The sequence below is a fragment of the Sceloporus occidentalis genome, unplaced genomic scaffold (assembly GCF_023333645.1).
Source record: "Sceloporus occidentalis isolate IW3139 unplaced genomic scaffold, rSceOcc1.0.p SCAF_8, whole genome shotgun sequence".
NCBI classification, from domain to species: Eukaryota; Metazoa; Chordata; class Lepidosauria; order Squamata; family Phrynosomatidae; genus Sceloporus; species Sceloporus occidentalis.
The window spans coordinates 12,744,210-12,750,987 of record NW_028316988.1 but is presented as its reverse complement, the minus strand read 5'-3'; positions in this window follow the sequence as shown (position 1 = coordinate 12,750,987).

Below are 6,778 nucleotides of genomic sequence, written 5' to 3'. Positions count from 1 at the left end.
TTGGTGCAGAATTGGGATTGCATCTTGGTCATCCTCTGCCCTCCAGACATCACCCAACGCTTCCCCTTGCCAAACCGTCTGCAATTTGAGCCATGGGGTCAGCAGTCAGAGAGTTTATATTTAAATCAGCCCTTCTGTTGAACTTGGACTTAAATATAAATATCTCTCCCTCTCATCCGATATCCTGAGTGGAAACCAAGGTAAGGAAAGAGGAGGCAGAGGAAGAGAGCATCAAATACACAGTTGCGCTTGCAAAGTGAGCAGATATGGACTCCCTGCTCTGAGAAAACTAGCTGGTCAGGGAATAACAACATTCAATCCTTGCCTTTGCAATGAGGCAGACAAACCACCCAGCTTTGTTTCGCTCAACCGAGTTTCATCCATTTTACATATATCCATATATCATGCTTGTGTTGTGTACAAAGGAGAAATCAGGGATGCATCTCAGGAAGTGTTTTCTCTTTCTCAAACGTTTCAGAAACACTGCTGACACTGATCTGTAGCCGGGAATGTCATTTCTGAATAAACATGATGTCATTCCCGTTCCATTCATGCTCCTCCCAGACAGCTGCTGTCAGTCCCAGTGAAGAAAAATGCCACCTCACCCATGACAGCTGCCACTTGCGCAACTTTGTGGCTCAGCTGCACCAGGGATGGATGGCAGGCAGGCGGGGAGGACAGGGCTGGGGCAGGCTAGGCGGATCCTATTTAAAGTACGTTGCATTTCGGGGGGAGAAAATAACAACATCTTTGCTTGAAAAACCAAATATAAGACTCTGCTAAAGGAACAAAAAGTTTGCAAGTAAGTCATGCCATTGCAAAATGTGCACATCATCTATGGCTTGGTAAACACAAGGAAGTGCTTTTAGGGTGGAAGGAGCTCAATCGTAGACCATACAGATACAGTGCCCTATGGGGCAGGAGAGATGATGATGATGCCACCCTTTCCCCAAAACTGGGACTCAGATGAAGGAAATGTATTTCTGTCATCTGAGTCCCAGTTTTGGGAAAAGGGCAGGATAATAATTCCCAGTTTTGGGAAAAGGGCATCAGCGGCATCATCATCATCATCATCATCATCCTGCCCCTCCAGTGAACTTTTTCCTTCAGTCCCCATATTTCTAACACTGCAGAGAGTGAGACTGTGGCTGCACTCACACTGCAGAAATAATGCAGCTTGACACCACTTTAACTGCCATGGCTCCATGCTACAGAATGCTGGGATGTGTAGTTTGTTGTGGCCCCAGAGCTTTCTGACAGAGGAGGCTAAACATCTCACAAAGGCATCGATGACCATATGTCTTAACATTTCTTAGCTCTTGTCCATTTAGTAGCCTTCCAGCTGATAATGGCCACAACTACATAGTGATTCAGTTTTGGCAGATAATTTCAAGGCAACTCTCTCACAAACACATACTGTATATAAATGTACCCAAAGGGAACCAACTTTATTTTGGCACAGGAACCTGGAAATGTTCCATTTGGGGGACTACGACTCCCAAAAGCCCAGCTATGCAAGTGGTAGCATCTCATATTTTGGGAATGGTAATCTTTTTCGTATAAAAGTTGCTTTTCCAAACACCAGCTCCACCTCATGGTCGCTTTGCACAACCAGCTAGGAAACTGTGACCAAAGGGATGAGGCTGTAGCCGTTCCGGTGTGATCTGGTGCTTTTCCTTCCTCTCCTGTCCCAGGCCTGAACTGGACATTTGGAGCAAGCCTGCCCACTTGGCTCTGCCCTGAGATGGCTAAGGCGCTTTGGAGTTGCTGTTGTGTGCATTCAAATCCTTTCCAACTTATGGCAACACTACAGTGAGCCTAATATGCCATTTTGTTGGCAAGATTTGTTCAGAGGAGGTTTGCCATTTGTGACTTGCCCAGAGTCACCCAGTGGGTTTCATGGCCAAGCGGGGAATCGAACCCTGGTCTCCAGAGTTATAGTCCAAGAACTATCTGCCTTTAAAAGCCTGGTGGCTTCGAAGTCACCTCCCTAGGAGGATTTTTTGGCCAGCAAAACTACCTGCCTCAAAACTTCTGCCTTCCTTTTCTCTATCTCTCTCTTGCCACTAATTTGTGCCATTCCTCCCACAGTGTCAAAGGGACAGATGTGCGCACTTGGAAGCCTGCCAGATGTGGCTCCCCATCTCCCCAGCCAGGACCTTCAACCTGTCAAGATGCTCAAAGGCCTCCTCACTTGTTGGCATGCTGTGCGCCAAGGCGGTTGGTGGAAAGGGGCATCTGCTTTGTCTGAATGCTTGCCTTCTCCTTCTTCCAGGGCCTCCCTTCCCCACACAGCCGCCATGGCAATCCTCGCCAACATGGCTTTCTTTTCACGTAGTTCCACCTGGGGAACATACACTCTTTTGCCTGCCTAAGTGTTGCAACTAATAGACCCTCTTGCCAGCAATCCTGGCCCCATCACTTTAACTGTTATTGCCTCTCTTGGTTGGGTAATGGCTCTCCGGGGCTGGCGCTGTCCTGCCTTGTATGCAGATGGCAAACTGAGGAGGAAAGAAGGAAGGAAGGCCACTACAAAGAGGGGTTTCCAACTCAGAAGATGCTCTGGCCCTTTCTTCCACATTGCATCCTGTCTACAAATCCTCTCTACAAATCCTCCTGTCTACAAACAGACTGACAGGTGTCAGTCATGCCAGCATCTGCAACCTTGCAAGTGCTTCGAACCCTGCTCTTCTGAAGTCCTATTCCAGCATACAAAGCACTATGCCACACTCACTCTCTTTACCATATTACTACTTCATGCAATTTATTTTATACTAAGTATTGTACTGAGAGCCAGAGTAGTGGTTTGAGCATTGGACTACAACTCTTCCCCGCTCAACCATAAAATCCATTGGGTGACTTTAAGCAAGTCACACTCTCTCAGCCTCAAGGGAAGGCAATGACAAACCTCCTCTGAACCAATCTTGCCAAGAAAACACTATGATAGTGTCAACTTAGGGTCACCATAAGTCAGAACTTACTTGAAGGCACACAACAAAAACAAGTATTTGTATTGTCAAAAATGGCATTAGAGTCTGGATGCCTTTTCCTGTTAGGTTTGAGGAAGGCAAACATCAGAACTGGGGAAAGTTGCTTTCCATACTACAGTTCCCAGCAACTCTTGCTGATGATGGGAGCTGTAGTTCAAAACACCTGGAGGGCACCCAGTTGGGGAAAGCTGCTTGAACTGCATCCGATGGAGTAAGCCCCATTGGACTCAAATGGACTTGCTTCTGAGCAGACATATATAGGTTTATATTCTGATCAAATCCAAGTTTCTCAGCATTATGTGGTCCAATCTGGTAGAGCAGGGATGGGAACTGGAGGTTCTTTTGGTTTTGTTGGACTACAACTCCCAGCAGCCTTAGCCAACATAGCAAGGGTGAGGCATGCTGGGAATTACAGTTCAAACAATATGGGTGGCATGATGACCTGCCTGTGAATAATGGGAATTTATGGGATGATGAAGAAGTGTCTAAAGCCACAAAATAGCCCAAATCTTAGGACACCCATCCAAAGAAAACCATTGCCAACAGCCAAAATGAAAAAAGCAACAAGCCACCGACTTAAACAGGGAAAGTTCAAAGAATAAGGATGGCATACAAACCCTTTTCTTCTTCTTTTTAAATAGCTTGACAAGCTGCAGCTGAGCTTGACTTGTTTCAATAAGCTGTTATTTTGAATTTTAAAACAAAGGAACAACAACAGGCATTCAGCATTCTCCATTTCCTATCCTGTACTAATGTATATATTTTAAATGCGTGTCAGAAGCCGTCACCGGAGGCAAATGCAATATTTATGGGAAGCAAGCAGGAGACTTCAAAATAAAATAAAATAAAAATAAAACAGCTCCGGAGACACTAAGCGCTCAGTTGATTCGCAGGTTTTGGGATATTTCAGGAAAACAAGGTGACAGAAATAGGCATCCGTTCCCACTCTTTCCTTCAGCGTTGTTTACTAATGTGGCGCCTTGTAGAAGCGCATCTCAGAATGGTTGGCTTGGGTTTGATGGTTTGTTGCAGGCTGGTTGTCTGGCCTTACCTTCCCAGAAAATTTCCCCTTTTAAAAACCAGGGTATGAACTCTATACCCTGGTTTTTAAAAACAACCGACAGTCTCCACCGAGGAAAGCCAAGGCCCCCATTTGCAGGTAAAATGTCTGCACATGCCTTGAAAGGACTACTATGCTCCTGCATAGCTCCTGCTTCAAAGAATGGAAAATCTTAGGGATGCATATAGAATTGTAGAGTTGGAAGAGACCCCCAAAGGCCATCCCATCCAAACCCATGCCACCATCAAAGCCATCCAACTACTGTTTAAAAACCTCCAAAGAAGGAGACTCTGTCACTCTCCAAGGCAGTGTATTGCACCCTCAAACAGCTCTTCCCAATGTTTAGGTGTGATCTCCTTTTCCTGTAGTTTGCACCCATTGCTCCATCTCTGCAGCAACAGAAACCAAGCTTGCTCCTTCTTCAGTATGACAACCCTTCAATACCAACATTGAGTCCAAAATCCATTCCCAGCCCTAAAATGGGCAAGAGTGGGAGACATGGAAGAAGTAGCTGACTACCACGAACATGAAATAATATATCTGGCCTGCAAAGAGCAGACCACAGCCAGACTGTTTTCAGAGCCAGGCATTACAGTTGCTCCCAACTAAGTCTGGTGTTAGGGTTTGTTGCACTGAGGTCCATGGAGGAGAATTACTGCATGGATTGGGCCCCCTTGGTTTAGAGCGGCCCATCTACTGTTGCTGCCTGAGGCAGGTTCATCGGGGTCTGGCTCCATGCCATGGTAAGCCAAGTCTACCTGGGAATCCAAGCCGTACCATCAAAGAAGACGAGAGAAGGAGACGGCAGCAACAAAGCTGTGGATTAGCAGCTTGGCTGAGCACAAAAGCTGCTCAACGTGACCTGGAGGCTTGAGCATCGCAGGGAAAGCTGTTGCTACCAAACAGGCCTCAGCTGGAAATGCCACCATCCCCTTTCTCCCTCGCCAAGGAAAAAACAGTCTGTCCAAAACTCCAGGAACACTCTGCCCAGGGACCCTTGGCACAAAGCTGGGGATCACATACCGCATACTATTAGACCACAACTCTTAATGAGTAGACCGCAAATGAGTAGTAAGCCAATAGGGCAGAGTAGTTTGAGGGTTGTGGAGTGCAAACCTGGGACAGACATATATATGCCACTGGTACGCAAGAATGTCCAATGTCCAATATACGAATGGCATATACGTACAGTATACAGTATGTCTGTCCCTGGTTTCCACTCCGCTAAATCCTTCTGAGAAAGTAGACTGAAGTCTAGGAAAGCTCATGCCACCAACTGCTTTCTTTCAGTGGGTCTTAAAAGCGCTACAAGATCTCTCTATGTACTAAAATCCTTTAGGGTTGCCATAAGTTACAAATGACTTGAAGGCCCTCAATAAGGTTTCAGTACCTTGGGCAACCCTTTTAAAAGGGAGTTAAAAGGAGCTTCGAAAGCTTGCATTGTACATTTCATGCATTTTGGTTTGTCAATTCAAGGTATTCCTATTTTGTGGATTTGGGATGTTATGGTACTTTGCTATATGGCCAACATGGCTACCCCTGAATAGGATTCCTTTAAAGAGGGGCTTTCTGGGGGTTGTAGCCCCCCCCAAAAATAATTCCCCCAACCCCAAACTTTGGACTTGTTCCCAAGCCCTGCCTCCTCTTTCATTCCCAGCCTGCCTTGGATGTGCATCTTCCCTCTCTTTCTGTTTTGCCCATATCTCTCCCTCCCGCAGCCGTCTCCCTTTACCACCACCTGCTCTCCACTTCATGGTGCGTTTCCTTGGCTTCTTTCCATCCTCCTTTCCTCCCTGGAGGCAAAAGAGTGCCAGGAATACACTGCCAGGGCTTCTGCCCACCCCACCTCCAGCTTGCCTGCCTCCCTGCAGCCCCTGAGGCCTTCCCAGACGCTGCAACAACAGCTTCGGCTTGCATCATGCGCAGGCTGCCACTCCTGCCTGGCTCCCATGCAACCCTTTGGGGAACAACGGCCAACATGCTGTTGCTGCAGGAGACCTTCGCATTCCTCTTTCATGCACCGCACAAACAGAGAGAGAAAGGAAACACTGCAAGATGGGTCTGAAAGGGTAACCTGCTAGATTCCCATTGCCCCCCATTTATTTAAAGGATTTGCAGTGCTGTGTTATGCAACCTCTTCTCCAGATCTAGATAGGAATGTAGGCCATAGGTTGGAAAGGACTTGAAGGCACACCACAACAACAACCACAGTACTTCTTTAGGCAAAGGTAAGAGGTGGAGGAAAACTTCACTACTACACCATGTTGGAGGCAGCTGATTCCTATCTCCCCCCCCCCCAAAAAAAAAATAGATTTGGCACCCCTTAATAGTACCTTTAAGCATCATACTATTACTGCAGAACTTATCAGAATCAACAGAACTTACATCAGTTTTGACTTGTTCCCATTCATCCCATTGATCCCATTGAATCAATGGGTCTATTGCAGTTGGACCAGCATGGCATAGTGGTTTGAGCATCTGGAGACCAGGGTTCGAATCCCTGCTCAGCCACAGAAGCCCATTGGGTGATCTTGGGCAAGCTCTTATGTGTGGTCTGTCCTGGATGTGGAGATTTTTAAAAAATCTTATGTTCACATGAATATTCACACACTCGTTTCTCCTAATCCCTGAATTTTTGTATGCCATCCTATCAAACGCACATGTTTCTGCAAGCAGTTTCCCCAATATCATGCATTCTGAACATTGCTTTCCTTTATATGCGCATGTT